This window comes from Callorhinus ursinus, unplaced genomic scaffold (assembly GCF_003265705.2).
Source record: "Callorhinus ursinus isolate GAN/ISIS: 27379988/994484 unplaced genomic scaffold, GSC_fseal_2.0 scaffold1, whole genome shotgun sequence".
NCBI classification, from domain to species: Eukaryota; Metazoa; Chordata; class Mammalia; order Carnivora; family Otariidae; genus Callorhinus; species Callorhinus ursinus.
In genome coordinates this window covers 41246917-41263709 of record NW_027397063.1, presented here as the reverse complement: position 1 = coordinate 41263709, position 16793 = coordinate 41246917, and positions in this window count along the sequence as shown.

Genomic DNA, 16793 nt, shown 5'->3' with positions numbered 1-16793 from the left:
CATATCCTAGGATCTAGCAATTCTATTCCTAAACATATAACCAATGGAAATGCATGCATATGTTCATGAAAAAGAAATAGTAAAGTGTGCTTAGCAGTACTATTAAGAGAACAGTAAGCTGAGCCGTGGAATGGTGACATAAATTGAAGTATTTTCTTACAGTGGAATTCTATGCATCAATGAGAATGAAGACTGCAACTACACACACAAATATGGATAACTCACAAACAATAGATGTTGAAGAAGCTCTATAGAAAAGAATGTATATTGTTCATATATATGTATATATACACATGCATACATATAGAGAGGAAAGTTGTGGGGTTTTTTGGAATAATGACGAGAAGTAGACAAAGTGGGATCCTGGAATGCTGTCAGTGTTCTGTTTCTTGATCTGGATTTTGGTTTAAGATGCTCAATTTATAAAAATATATCATCCTAAATAACCATAATATGTATGTATAAAGTATATTCTACTGGAATAAAAAAATGTTTACATTTGCAGCCAAAGAGTGGTACCTGGCTGGCTCACTTGGTAGAACATGTGACTCTTAATCTCTGGGTCATGAGCTCCAAGTACAGGTAGAGCTTACTTAAAAATACATAAAGTAAAATTATTTAAAGAAAGCAACCAGGGGCGCCTGGATGGCTCAGTCGCTTAAGCGGCCAGCTCTTGATTTTGGCTCAGGTCATGATGTCAAGGTCCTGTGATCAAGTCCCACAATAGGCTCCAGACTCAGCAGCAAGTCTGCTTGAGGATTTGTTCTCTCTCTGCCCCTCCCCCATTTGTGTGTGCATACATGCACACGCTCTCTCTTAAATAAGTAAATCTTTAAAAAAAAAATTGCAATCAAAGAAATCCAGGTGAACTGATTAGGTGTTTCAGTAGTAGTCTGGAATGAGAGAAGGCTAAGCCAGAGACCATCAAGGACTTCCCATTTTAGGTGCAAGGGCTAGACACTGGGGGCAGGACACCAGTCAGTGAAAGTACTGGAGTGTGAGGGCAAGAGCAGAATGAATTTAGAAAGGAGGGCACGGAAGGACTTCAATCTTAGAGGAATGGTGGGAACCTGGATAGGAGAGGAAAATGAGAGTCAATAAACACATCAGGGATACTGTTGGTGGGAGAATTAGCAACTCTATTATATCCACAAATGTCGGATATACAATTAGTGGCAGTGTCAATTACTCCAAACTCCTAATATACAAATACAGGAAAAGATGTGTATACTCTTCTTAGCTGAATCCAGGTAAGAGTTCCTCAGGCTTGTTTTGGGACAAGGAGTAAGTATCCATCCTGAAACCTTGCTAACAATGGATTTAAGAGAGTAAAACTTTAGAAAGTCAGGATCAAGAAGCCAGAAAAGGGCATACTAACAAGTTTTCATACCACACAGGATTCAGCCAAGGTCACAAGTCCAGGAAAATAAGAATGTAGACCAGATGACCAAGAATCCCAGCCAGACATGGGTTTTACACAAATAGATTTGGAACTGACCAGAGCTGGCTTTACAAGTTGTATCCTATATGTATATAGAAGTCATACTTCAAGATTTGAGAAGAGAGTAGGCAGCCTCTACAATAGTGTTCCTGTAACATTTGGCTGCAGGACCCTTTTACATTCTTAAAAGATACTGAGAATCCCAAAGAGCTTTTGTTTATGCCAACTAGGTCTGTAATTACTCTATTGCAAACTAAAATGGAGAAATTTTTAAAAATCCTTATTTAAAATCAACAATAAAGCCATTACATTTTAACACAAATTATATGCTTTATAAAAAGTATCTATACTTACCAAAACAATGAAAACTGAGTAAAGAGAGTCCTTGTTTACATTTTAGTTTTCCTTAATGTCTCTCTTAATGGAAACAGCTGAATTTTCCTACCTGCTTCTGCATTCATTTTGTTTCAATGCCAGATTATGTAGCCTCTGGAAAACTCCACCTTTCACTCATGAGAAAATGAGAAGTAAAGAGGCAAATGGTATCTCAGTATTGTGAAAATTGTTTGGTATTGCAGACTCCCTGAAAGGGTCTTAGGGAACACCATGGGTCTCTGAACAATGCTTTAGGAATCACTGTTCCACTGAATGCAAGTTTGATCTCAGACCTGGGAATGACTGATCCTATAGAAGCAAGTTCCCTGAACCCACGTTCAGCTACCACAGCATGGAACTTAATATTTTTGAAAGAATACAAAAATCAGCTCTCAAAATAATGTGTCAGGGAAAAGTACATTTGTGGACTGGCTATAAATGGCAGATAAATTTGCTAAAATAGAAGAGTATTCATAAGGACATTAATGGAAAATATTTATAAGAAAAGAAGAACATAGGAAATTAAAGGTGAGCTTTAAACAGAGATAATGGAAATTAAACATGGACATGTGAGCAGAGCATTATATTTTTTGGAGGGGTACAGTTGATCAGAAAGAAATTCTATTTTATTAAGTACCTTTTAGGCAAACCATGTTATAATGTGTCAAATGATTTGTACAGAGCTAGTGGACTTAAGACAGCATGTTTGATCACTAATTTATTCTGGAGGAGGGAGTTAAAGAGGAGAAGGTTTCAAATCTAGGATTTATGTGACCACAGAGATGAGAGGGTCCAAAACAAAACAAAACAAAAAGCTAGACTTAAACCAAACTACATGATACCACTTCCATAAGTCTTAATTTTGATTTTTTTAGAATCAGAGAAATGACAAGATTATAAGGGGGATGTATAGGAGTTGCCAGTAAAGAATACTTTAATGGCTTTTGAGGTCTATCAATATTCCAGATAAAATGGTTATTGTAAAAATGAATAGACCAGGTGGCGATGAATCCCTGACTTATTGTTTGTATCCGATGCCATCACTGCACAAACTCCTGATAGGTTTGATGCATCAGTTTGACCTGTGACAGCTGCATGAATGTTCAGCATTTTTTTGCTATCCTTTTGCTCTTTGGTGCTACCAAGGGAAGATTGAGGTGACAAAAAAACTAAGGAGAAAATGAGAATGGAAGAGGCAAATAATATCTTTCTATAAAGATATTAATATTAATAGAGTCAACAGAGACAACTATTTGAACTTTCCAGGATTGGGAGAGGTGCTTCACTGGGATAAAATCAGCAATCACAAAGATTTGTCACTTTCTTTTTTTTTTAATTTTTTATTGTTATGTTAATCACCATATATTACACTTTCTTAATAGGCAGAACTCTGCAAATAGAGAAAATACTGCAGGACCTTTTTGAGGCTTAATTCTGCTAACATTTTTAAAAATATAGATTTAGATATTTTCTTGCTGAAATAGCATACTAGTGCCACATTGCATTGTATATTACACACACACAACCTCATTCATTTGGAGAGGATTAATCTAATATGAATCTGACTCAGAGAACCTTGAAAAAAAAATCAAGAATTCTTTGACATAAGCTAACCTTCCTGGCCACATGAGTTATAGGAATTCTGATTTGATGTGTTTCTGTGAACCTCTGTGAATCACATCACCAACTTTTATTATCACCAGAATAAAATGTTAAAAAGCTCAAATGGATATTTAAGAGGACATGAGCTTTGCCATGTTAAAATCAAATCCAAAAGACCAACTCTTCATTTAAGTCAAATATCAGCAATTTACTCATTAAAAAAATATATATAATATCATTTGAGTATAGTTCACACACAATGTTCTATTAGTTTAAGATGTACAACATTGTGATTTGATAAGTTTATACATTATGCTGTGTTCAGCACAAGTGTAGCTACCATCTGTCACCATACAAGGCTATCACAATCAGTACCATTGACTATATTCCCTAGGCTATTCCTTTTATTCCCATGGCTATTCATTCCATAACTGGAAGCCTGTATCTTCCACTCTCCTTCACCCATTTGCCCATCCCTCAACTCCCATACCCTCTGGCAATCATGTTTGTATTCAGGTCTGATTCTGCTTTTTGTTTATGTATTCCTTTTTTAAAAAAGATTCCACATGAATAAATCATATGGCATTTGTCTTTCCCAGCCTGACTTACTTCATTAGACCAATACCCTCTAGGTCCATCCATGCTGTTGCAGATAGCACAAATTCATCCTTTTTTATAGCTGCATAGATTTCCTGTGTGTGTGTGTGTGTGTGTGTGTGTGTGTGTGTGTGTGTGTGTCTTTTTATCCCTTAACCTATCAATGGACACGTAAGTTGCTTCCATATGTTGGCTATTGTAAATAATCCTGCAAAGAACATAGGGTGCACATATCCTTTCCAATTAGTCTTTTCTTTGGATAAATGCCCAGTAGTGGAATTATGTTATTAATTATAGGTGGTATTTCTACTGTTATTTTTTTCAGGAGCCTCCATACTCTTTTCCCCATGGCTCTTTTAAATATATTTTTAGGCCAAGGTAACTTTCCTCCTTTGGGCTTTCCTTGTCCAATTTGCATTGTCTTTTTTAAGGAAGCCATTATTTTCATTTCAAACTTGAAATATGGCAGTATTTTAAAATTGACTTTATACTTTTTACAAAGGACTTCCGTTTCCAATACAAACCAGAGCAAATAGCATGAAAATATTGTGTGCATACTGCATTTGGAGAGGAAATAGTGAGCAGGTCCATAGCTTATTATCAGTTTCTCAAGTAGTATATAAAATAACAACAAAAAAAAGAATGAAATGCTGTGTTATATTTTTCTCATATGATTAACATAATTCAAAATTATTGTCGAAAATATTTTACTTAGCTTATGAAATTTTAGACATGTGATGTTCAAACTTTGAGGTTTTATTCAGGATGCTATCTTGCTAATTTGTACTGGAAGAAACTTAAGAATAAGATGGAGCTAATTTCATGTATATAAATCTAGAATGAGATGGTCTTCAAAAAAACTGTGGACACCTTATTTAAGCCACATGCTACTGGATTTTAACAAATGTTATTACTGTGGTAGATCCTGTATTAGAATGTTTTAGAATTACTAAATATCTATTTGTTTCTTAGTGTTCAACAAGCCTCAGTAGAGAATAATATTCTAAGATAACCTACTTGGAGAATATAGTACGTGAAGCAACTAGAAAACAATATAAGCTCAAGTCCAGTTTGAGACTGTGCAATATAGATGGGTTTAGGTGTTCAAAACACAGAAAATCATAGCAGAGACAAATCAACTGGGTGAGATTTTATGGAATAAACAGATACAGTCAATGTTAGACAAAAAGGAAAGACTGCATTTGGCTCACTTGAGGAAGCTAAGCAATAACAACTAATCTGATCAGAACATCCATTGTTATCCACAGATAAGTTTGGTCTCACTAAAAATAAAGGGCACAGAGTGATCAAGTAAGACTGAGTGAGAACCAAGGGATAAAGAACTTGAAACAGGAACAACCAAGTGAGGGTGATGTGCTTAAACTATCCACCTGGAAGCAGTTTGAAAGTAGCAAGAGTTTGGTGGCAGTAAATATAATCATAAGCTTATTGAAATTTTTTTTAAGATTTTATTTATTTATTTGACACAGAGAGAGCACAAGCAGGGGAAGCAGCAGCCAAAGGGAGAAGCAGACTCCCCGCTGAGCAGGGAGCCAGATGTGGACTCGATCTCCGGACCCTGGGATCATGACCTGAGCTGAAGGCAGACGCTTAACTGACTGAGCCACCCAGGCGCCCAAGCTTCTTGAAGTTCTACCAATGAAATATTATAAAGTCTAAGTTGATATTAATAATATAAAGGAAGAAATACATATGAAAGACTATAAAGGGAGAACCTGTAGATAATTCACTGCATATAGGAAATAAAACTGTCTTCCCAACCGTACAGTAACTTTTGAACATGCCTATATTATATGAATCATTTCCATCTTCTTTTTCACTGGGTTTACCAATTTAAGAGCAGTTGCATATGTAAAGAACACAGAATACAGTTATTAAAGTTTTTTTCCCTTTTAATTGTTATTTCTCCATACCCAGACCATTCATATAGAAATCAAAAGTGTTTTTAAAAGTCAAGTATACACATTGTAAGAAATATTTGTTTAAGGTTTTTATTATATTGTTCCTGTAAAAATAATTCCTAAACTATACCAAACATGATTCACTCAAATTGTTTTATTTAGATTCCTATGTAATAGAAAAATTAATATGACACCTTGAATTTTGCAACAAAATGCCAGTGAAATGCATACTCATAACATATTTAATTCAGTGGGAGAAAATTCTTCTGTGTAGAGCTAAACAGACTCTCAGTTGTGTCTAAGACTATGAAGAAAAACAAGAAAAGGCTGTGTCTAATTTTATCAAATACAATCCTCTATTTAAAATGAAATCCTTAAAGGCTATAACCCATTTCCTCACAACATTCCAAAACAGATGCTACAACTGATGGACAGAAAACTTTTAAAGAAACAGGACAATGTTTCCAACAGTTAATTGGTTTACTTCAGCAGTGAAAAACTATCACTGACTTTACTGGAATTTCAATTTGCTTTTCAGCCATTGTATTTTTAAGTAATTAATTTTCCAATATAGTTTTGGAAAATAACTCTTAGACCAATAAAGAGAAATAGGCAAAATCATCCTTTAACAAGGATATTGCTTTATTCTGACATGCCATCTGGAAGCATATATCATCCTATGGAAGAGTCCTTTCTGTTTCTGATTTAAGAGGCCAGCTTTATGATCTGAAAAACCTCAAGCCCAAAGCAATGATTCTGATGAAAATAGGACTTGAAACTCTAAGGAAAAAAATCACACACACTTCTATTTGAGGGTTATGATTATAGCTATAACCAAAAATAGTTACCCTGAAGCATCAATAAATGTAAGCACTAAGCCATGTGTTCAGGGTCTGAAAGAAATCAACAAGTACCCAATGATGGCCTTGTATAGACATAGGATTATTATTCTTCCTGTAAGTAGACAGTACTGTTTCTGTATCTATTAATATATAGAACTTCAAAAGGAGATAAATCTGTGGCTGTATTGAAAATGGGGAAAATGAGACATTTATAAATTGATATACTTAATGTCTAGCACAAAAGGTACAGGACAGAGATTAAGAGAATGAGAAGTCAGCTTGGTTTCTCTGTGGCTTTGTTGTATAAATTTCAGCAAGTTACATTACTTGGACTTCATTTTTCTTATCTCCAAATAGGGATAATGATAATAATAAAATACACTGTTATTATAAGGATTGAATATGAATATTTCTTAAGGCTCTCAGAACAGACTTACTTCCAGGCACTTACTAGTGACAATGGCAATGATTGAAATTATTATTTACTTATTACTATACCTGACATAGCCAGGCTTTGTTAATTGAAGTAGAACAAGATTTACTGAAGATTCAAATCTGAAACTAGACCTGCCTAAAGTACGAAAAGAGGAGGGGATGAACTCAAGGACAAATGGAAGGCAGTTATGCTCACCACTATACCACCAACGCTCAAGGACAAATGGAAGTAAATTCCCATCTTACAGTTAGAATTTAGCATCTGGTGAGCAAAGTCACAGATGAATAGGGATTTTCTAATTCCACAATATTCATTCAGGGAGTGGAGTCTCTCGGCAAGTAGAGGCAAATTAAGAGAGAATACAGGTATTGGCCATAGTTTTGACTAAGGCTTAATCCTAAAGCCAGTAAATAAACCTTAAAATCCACAGAGTCCAAAGTATCCTCCAAATTCTCACAACATGGTACTACTTTGTAGAACTGCAGATCATCTCCCAATATAGCAAGTTCAATGCATTCGATCTCTCTTCATTTGAACACATGATGAAGCTGTTCAATGGAATTTGAGACCAATGTTGTAATGGATATATAAAATTAAAATCCAACTCTCTGTGGTTAAGAGTATAAGGAACACATGGAAATTTAAACCCACCTAGGAAGTAACAAATTCCTAGCTTCCTCTCACATCTAAGTCATATACATATGTGTGAATTGATAACTTTTGAAAGGTTTTCTCTCTCTACATATAAATATACACATATGACATATGCCTTATAGTTTTATAGTCAAACTTGCAAAGAAAATTAAGGAATTAAAGATTTTTACTTTAATAAAAGGACTTTAGCTTCTTGCTTGCATAGGTAAAACTATAGTACCCTCAAGTACTCATTTCCATAACCAGCTTAGAGTCTATGTTTCTTCATCTTAACTGCTTGATTATGCTTCAGTTGGTTGATTCCCCTTTCCCTTCATATTATGACTGCAGGAATTTTCAAATCCATTTAAATATAACATTCCACTTCCTCCTTAAATTCATCAGAATAGCTGAACACTGCTGGAGTAAAACACATGGCCAAGTGAACATGCCAGCCATGGACACGCACAGCTCAGGTCTCCCTTCAGAACTTGCTGCAGTGAGCCCAGTTGACTGAAAGCCTCCATCAGCAGCACCTACAGATTCTCTACAGTGCTCATGCCAAAGCTGAGCTCCCCCTAGGCTGCTCCCAGCCAATAACTGGGTCTGACAAAATTACTATAGCAGAACTCTCTCTGCTCAATATAGGATTCTCTTAACAGTCAACTTTTGCTGGGGGAACCTCACGTTGACCTGGCCAAGACATTCTCAGACCTGCACTGCACAGTCTGAAGTGCTTAATCGAGTTTTCCTGGCTTTCATTTCAGAGCCATCAGACCTACATCACAGTCTGAAAACTCTTCACCATGCCCAACTCTCCTCTCTACCTTTCACGGGTATGTCCCCCTAAAACTCTTGCAGGTCTAATGCCAACCTGGCATCTTCTTGAAGGACCTGAACTGATTCACTAACTCTTAAGCCCTGACCATAAATCTTAGGCAAAATCTGTTCTTCCTTTCAATCCTATTGTATTTCCTTAGTCAATTCAGTCATCCACCCTTTTAGACAAATAGTAGATCTATTTTCCTCTCTCCTCAAATTAACAAAACTCTTCCCTCACCACCCCACCTGCCCACCTCTAGGGCATTCCTTCTTTTCAGGTGTTCACCTTTTAAATAGCTCACTGACAAAACAGAAGCATTCAGCAACCCCTAATCTGCCATTCATCAACCCAAATACTTTTATTTTTATATACTCTGCTTTCTCTCCTGCTGTTGTTTTGTATTAGTATTCCTACCCAAGGCTCATCCCTCCAGTTATGCAGTGGATTTCATCCTATCTCACTTACTCATGATACTGTTCTCTTGACTTTCTGCATTATCAGTTGTTTCTCTCTTGAACAATTTTTATCATAATCAAATATGCTATATTAATATGAATTAAAAGATCCTCTTTAGCCATGCAGTTCTTCTCAAGCCACCATCTGTACTCACACTCCATCTCTCCATTGCTCTTATTCTGTCTTGAACCCACACTAACTTATATCACTAGGACAATGTAATTGTATCACTTACTCTTGGCTATATCACCAGGAGCATCCACCTTAATGAATATGTCAATCAATTCTCAAACTCCCCCTAATACAAACAATCACCAACATTTGACATTGCTGACCACTTCCTCCTTGAAAGATGTTCTTCATATTGACTATGGACACCACTTCCTCTTGATTATTTTACTTCATTAACTACTTTAATCCTCCTCTTCAGGTATCTACTCATCTTCCAGGCTTGTAACAATTAGCTATGACTTTGTTCTTGTAATTTTTTTCTAACTATACATTCTGATATCTTCCATTCCCATAGCTTTAAATATCATCTTTAACTTGTTTACTCCCAAGTTTATCTTCAGACTTGTATATCCAACTGTTGACTCAACATCTCCACTTAGTCACCAAATATGTATCCAAACACAACCAAACATAAATTCTTGATTCTCCCCAAGCATGCTTCTTTCCCAGCTTTCCCATTTCAATTAATATCAGCACTGCTCTTCCAGTTAGTCATAGCAGAAATCTTAAAGTACCATCCAAAAAGAAGATACTCTTTGTTCTATCCTGTTCCCATTGGCTCTGATGTCAAAATATACCCAGCCCAAATCTTACCATTTCCACTCACTGCTACTATTCTGATCTTCACCATCATTTGTTTTTCCTGGATTATTTTAATATATTCCTACTATTTTTCTGCTTCCACCCTTGCCCTTTAAACCTATTCTTTGCTCTGACTTTTTAAACGTACATAAGATCCTATCACTCCTCTTTCCAAAACCCTCCAGATTCCTTCTCACTCAGAAGAAAATGTAAAAGCTATTAACAGAAACTACAAATCTCTAAAATATCAGTTTTCTGTTCTTACCCTACCTCTCTGGTGTCCTCCGTTAGCCAACATTCTACCTTGTGTGCTCTACATCAGCCATGTTGACCTCCTTGCCCTTCTTCCATCACTACCCGCCTCTGGTACATGGAAATCTGTTTGGAAGGAATTTCCTCCAGATAGCTGTGTAATTTACATCCCTATTTCTTTCACTTCTCTGTTCAAATGCCCCCCTACCAGAGAGTCCTTTTTTGAAAACAACATATAAACTAGTTCAAATCCTACTCTGTCGCTCTCTATTTCTCTTAGATGGTCTTCATGGTATTTAGCAAAAGTTGACAATCTCTATACTCTAATATACACATACTTGCCATACACAAGTACAAGTTCCTTTATAGCACTAATTTTGTACTGTTCTGTACTCTATATCTTGAACTACGTTGATGGTATATAGAGCAATGAAGGTTTACTGAAGGAGTAAATGCATAAAATGAATAATGGGAGGAGCACAAAGGAGGCAGCAGGGAGATCTACTTATCAGAACGCTGCAAGTAAGACAGCCTGCCTAATGGGATCAGATTAATTAATCTAACCTGCTTATTCTAATTAATGTAAATAGATAGAAACTTGATTGTAACTACCATTTAAGATTTTTACAATTAGGTTATGAAAAGTTAATTGTGTGGAAAAGTGTTAAGTTAGTTGGCTGGAGACTACTATTCTTAGAAGCCCTACTTTCAAAATAGGCATTTGGCTGGTGTTTGGGAACTTGGATGGTAAGAGTGTTCCTACCATTCCCTAAATGATAGGGTGGTGGTATGGGTCTAGACTGTTTGTGTAGAGAATGTGCTTTATACTATATCTGTTTTCCTTCTGGGAGTCTGGAATTTTGGTATGTGCTAGTCAGAGGGTGCCTATGTAACCAGCTCCCAGTAAAAACCTTGGCCATTTGTCCCTCAGCAGCTTCCTCAAACAAAACAAAACAAACAAATCTAGTAAACATTGCATGCATGCTGTAGCCTTTTCATTTCCAGGGAGTAGTGTGCTCCATGTAATACTTCATGAGAGGGAGAGACATTAAGGAAGCCTGTCCTTCTGCCTCCTTCCCTCTTTTTCCATTATGATTCAGTTGTATAACCTTACTACTTCTAGGTAATAAAATGTAGTTTTAATCCTAAGATTTTCTTAGGAGTCTTAGGAGTCATTCTAGGAAAACTCCTAACATGGGGATGGCATTGGAGACCCCAAAACACAATAATAAAATGCCTCCACAGTCACAAAATACTCCACTCTGTCAGGTTTTAAGCCACCAATTCTTAAACAACCAGGTCTGAAAACTCCTGAAAAACTGGCTCTCACAAAGCCAGCAAGATCTGGCTCCAGTGTACCACAGGACAACCAAAAGCCAATACAATGTAAATGCAACCTTAAGTCTAGACCTGGCAAAGAGATTCCTATTCCTCATGTTGCTATGACTGCTAAAAACTTAATATTGTCTCATGCACAGAGTGCTGAAAGAGCCACAGAGATACCTAACATTCAAAAAAGGAAAATTGGTGAATGACACTTTGCAGAAGCCTTTACTTAAATTTGAACCAAATATTTCATGTTCTATTTTAGCTCTTCAGTTTTATTGACAACCTTAAAAACAATACTTATATACTATTCTAATTGTTCAAATAAAAACAAGAAGCATTACACATGGTAGAAAAATGATATAGCAGTTGAATTTGTAGTCAACTGCTAAAATTTATTAATGACATGCAAACTTAAGCTACCCACTTGAGATCTCATCAGGAAAGTTACTATAAAAGGTACAATAAGTACTTTTAATTTTTGTTGAAAAGAATGGAGGGCTATACAAAAAAGCAGGACTTGTTCTCTTTCAGTCACTGCTAAATCCACAGTTCTTTAATCCAATCCAGCACTTGTCATATAATAGTCACTCAATTAACTTATTGAATTAATGAACATCTAAGTCAAAAATAAAGGTCATATGGTTAAACTGATTTTACACTACTCCTATTTCTTCATCCAATTAGTGACAATGACAATATACGAAGATAATGTCATGCCCTAGCTCATTTATGATAAACAGCTTTTATATATATATTTTGCAGTGTCACTCTGCTTCTAGCTTTTTTGACCCAACTGGATAAATACAGAACACTTCTTATCTATTACTTATAACAGCTTTGAAAAAATATTTTCTGAGTGCATTAGACTATTACCCTATTCGTTAGAAGTCAAGAGTGCACTAATATCTTTTATATACACTGTACTTTGAAGTAGCTTTCACACCGAGTAAGTAAAATGTGATAATGGCAAGAGTGATGAAATGAAACTTAATGGAAATGATATAATACATTAGAATTAAGAATTCTGAGGTACCAAAATTAATTGCTTGATCATCTAAGAAAGCACTGTACTCCTATCCTGCAGTACTCCAAAGATAAATAAAATTCCCAAAATTTTAAATGAATAGGTAATAAAATAAGCTTTCCTACTGTGAGACTGGATTAAAATAGTCATTTTTATAATTTCTGATATTTCTGTACACATATGAACATCCATTTAATCTGTTACTCTACTAGTAAAAAACTAAATAAATAACATTGCAAAGCCTGCAGCTTAATAATGACATGCCAGAGGCATCACATTTACAATATGTTACATACATACCTTGGTCACAGAAAAATTCTGCTCTGGCCTTTTTAAAGAAGAACCAAGTTTTCAAAGGGGGATGCCAACACAAATGGTAATGGAAGTAATAATCTCAATAACCCAACACAAGTGTGAGCAACATTTTTTGTTATATGAAGCAGGCATCAGATTTAGTAGTTACCACTTGATCAAAAACTTTTCCCCAGGAAGGTTTGAGCTCCAATTAGTATACAGAAAGGGGGGAAAAAAGCATTGCTCTCACTCAGACAAGAAAAAGAAAAACAATCTACAAAGCTATACTTTGTTTTGAGCTAATAAGACAGCTGAGGTCACAACAGAAACAAATAGGCTAAAACCTAAGGAAAGGGAGGCACCTTCAAGGAAATGTGAGTGGTGGCTTGCTAGGGCAGGAGAGAAGACAAAAACTGGGCCATCCTATAAACCAGTAAGAAAATTTCAGATAAAGCTTATAAACAAATTGCTAAAGACCAAGTGTAGGATAGCTTCAGTCTATAGAATTCCCCAAAGCCACAGACACCAGGGATTTTATACTCAATCTTGGACTTTTCCATGTATGTCACCACAAGGTAAAAAGAACAATTTTGGGCAGAGTGAAAGACTACAAAAGGCCCCCTTTATGGTGTAACCTGAACAAGGAAAACAGCTGACACAGCAAGAAAGCCCAAAGTTCCACCTGGAAACTTCTCTTCTACAGAAAAGAAAAAAAAAATCTTGAGCCATGAGCATGGGGGTGGGGCAGAGGAGGAAAAAAAACACAATTGCAGCTCTGGCAAAAATAAAGAAAAAAAAAACCCAAAAAACAAAAAACTTATTTCTAACCTTGTAAGGCAGATTGGAGGCTCTCCAGACCCTGGCTATTAGAGGTATCCCACATCTGGCAGGAGCATCTGACAAGATTATAGAGAAAGCCCCATCCCCAAGAACAGACTGAGAGATTGACCCAGAACAACAGAGAACGCCCTTCTGTCCCTACCAACAGGCTACTCTGCACCCCTAGTAAGCTGCTGCTGTCTATTCCTGCGGTAAGGGGGTAAGGAGAGACCTATTCTGATGTAGAAACACATAGGGGATGTCTGAATTTAATCACAGGACAGGAACATTGAGAAAAAACCCTCTGTCGATCTAACTTGTACTGATGTACAAGGTAACACTAAAGGAATTTGATTAGAGAAAATCCTAAGGATAACTACAACTACAATGAAAATTCACAGTTCGATTTTTATGCAAGCCAAAAGACAACTGAATGGCATTCTTCAAGTTCTGAAAGAAAACCTTCAACCCAAGAAATCTGTAACAATTGAAAATATTTTTCAAAAAGGAAAGGTAAATAACTTTTGCAGACAAAAACAGAGAATTCGATACCATTTACTACAACACATTTAAAGGAAATCCTGCAGGTAAAGGAAATACAATACAAAACTTACCTGTATCTCAAGTCATCTGCAAAAAGGGAAAACACAGACTGAAATAAAAAGGCCATCTGTGGCCATTAATGTAAGGGGATTCACACATTTTTGTGTCTTACTTCTAGGAGCTGGACCAGGTTCTCAGAGTGAAGAGTGGAGGAAAATCTTCTGTGCTTCTCACAGAGGTAGAGAAATAGGAATCTTTTGAAATACACCAAAGCACCATGTTCTTTAAAATGTCAGCCATCAGGTTAAACTATTCCACTAGAGCCTAACCTGCTGGGGTTAATCAGAACTTTATTGACCTGGGGGAAAAGAAAACTCAACTCCTGCCCCCTCTAGGTTTCCATGTAGAAGAAGAACCCAACTCCAGCCCACCCTGCTCATCCTGTCCCAATGAAGGGAGGCAAAACACTGAGAAGCATGTGGGAAGTTCACAGTTCAGGCTCACTAAAAGACTGAGACCTACTTTTAAGACTATGAAACACTTTCCTCCACCCACACCTTGGCACAAAAGGCCTAATTACAGTTCTTTTTACTCAGTGCATCATGTTCAGCTGTTAAAAAATTACGAGACATCCCAAAAGTCAAACACCAAAGTTTGAGGAAAAATGACAAGCATCAGAACCAGACTAAGATATGACAGGGATGTAGGAATTATCAGACCAGCAATTTAAAACAATGTGAATAAAAAATAATAAAATAAAACAATGTGAATATGTTGGCTCCAGGGGATAAAGTATAATAAAGAAGAACACAGGGACAAGGTAAGCAGAGGGATGGAAATTCTAACAAAGAACCAAAAAGAAATGCTAGAGATAAACAAACCAAACAAAAATACTGCAAGAGAAATTAAGAATGCCTTTGATGGGATTATTGGTAGAGTGGATACAGCTGTGGAAAGATTTCCCAAGTTTGAGGGTATTTTAATAGACAACACCCAAACTGAAAACTACGTGGAGTAGGTATGTCTTTGAGGAAAAGATTTTCATTATGGATTAAATTTCCTTCAAAGAATAGGATTTTTAAAAAAATTTCTCTTCATTATGATATTAATTCTGCTAAGTTGTACTTCTCTAGGAATTGTCCCTTTCATCAAAATTTTTTAAATTTATTCATGTAAACTTGCTTATTATATTCTTGTATTCTGTTTGCAATGACTATTGGTCAGTATAAGTGTTTTCTTCGACATTCCTTACACTGATATTTTGTATTTCTGCTACATTTTAATAAGTCTTGCCCTTGGTTAATTAGGTTTCATAGAGAACCAATTTTTGGCTTAGTTTTCTCTATTGAATGTTTGTTTTCCAATTAATTAATTTCTTCTCAGGTGTATATATTTTCTTTTACCACTTTAAGTTTAATTTGCTATTGTTTCTTTTTATTTTTAAATAGACATTATTTTTTAGAGCAGTTTTAGGTCTGCAGCAAAATTTAACATAAAATACAGAGTGCCCCCCACACCCACAGCCTCCAGCACTATCAACATCCTGTCCCAGAGTGTTACATGTGCTACACTTAAACAACCTAATTAACACATCATCACCCAAATTTCAGTTTACATTTTTGTTTACTCTTGGTGTTGTACACTCTGTGGCTTTTGATAAATGTATAATGACATGTATCTACAATGATTGTGTCATAAAGAATAATTTTACTGCCCTAAAAATCCTCTGTACTTTGCCTATTTATGCCTTCTTCTGCCTAATCCCTGGAAACCACTAATCTTTTTACCTTCACCATAGTTTGGCCTTTTCCAGAATGTCATATAGAATCATACAGTATGTGGCCTTTTTAGCTTGCTTCTTCACTTAGTAATATATATTTGAAGTTCCTCTGGTTTTAGGGATGATTTGATAACTCATTTCTTTTTAGTGCTGAATCATACTCTTGGATTATAGGTATTGACTGGATGTATCAGAGTTTATCTACCCATTCACTTACTGAAGGTTATCATGGTTGCTTTCAAGTTTTGACCATGATGAATAATGTTGCTATAAACATCCTTGTACAGGTTTTTGTGTGGACATGTTTTCAACTTCTTTGGGTAAATACCAGGGAGCACTACTGCTGGATCATATCGTAAGAATATATTTAGTTTTGTAAGAAACCACCAAACTATCTTTCAAATTTGGCTGTGCCATTTGCATTTCCACCAGCAATTGAAGAGAGTTCCTTTTCTACATCTTTACCAGCATTTGGGGTTTTCAGTGTTCTCCTTTTGTCCATTCTAATAGGTGTGTAATGGTATCACAGTGTTTTAATTTGCATTTCTCTGATGACATAAGATATGTAGCATTTTTTCATATGCTTATTTAGTATCTGTATATCTTTTTTCAGTGAGATGTCTGTTAAAGTCTTTTGACTAATTTTAATTGAGTTGATCATTTTCTTATTGTTAAGATTTTTTTTCTTGTTAAGTTTTAAGAGTTCTTTGTATATTTTGAATAATAGTCTTTTATAAGATATGTCTTTTGAAAATATCTTCTCCCAGTCAGTGATGAGTCTTTTCATTCTCTCAACAATATTTTTCACAGAG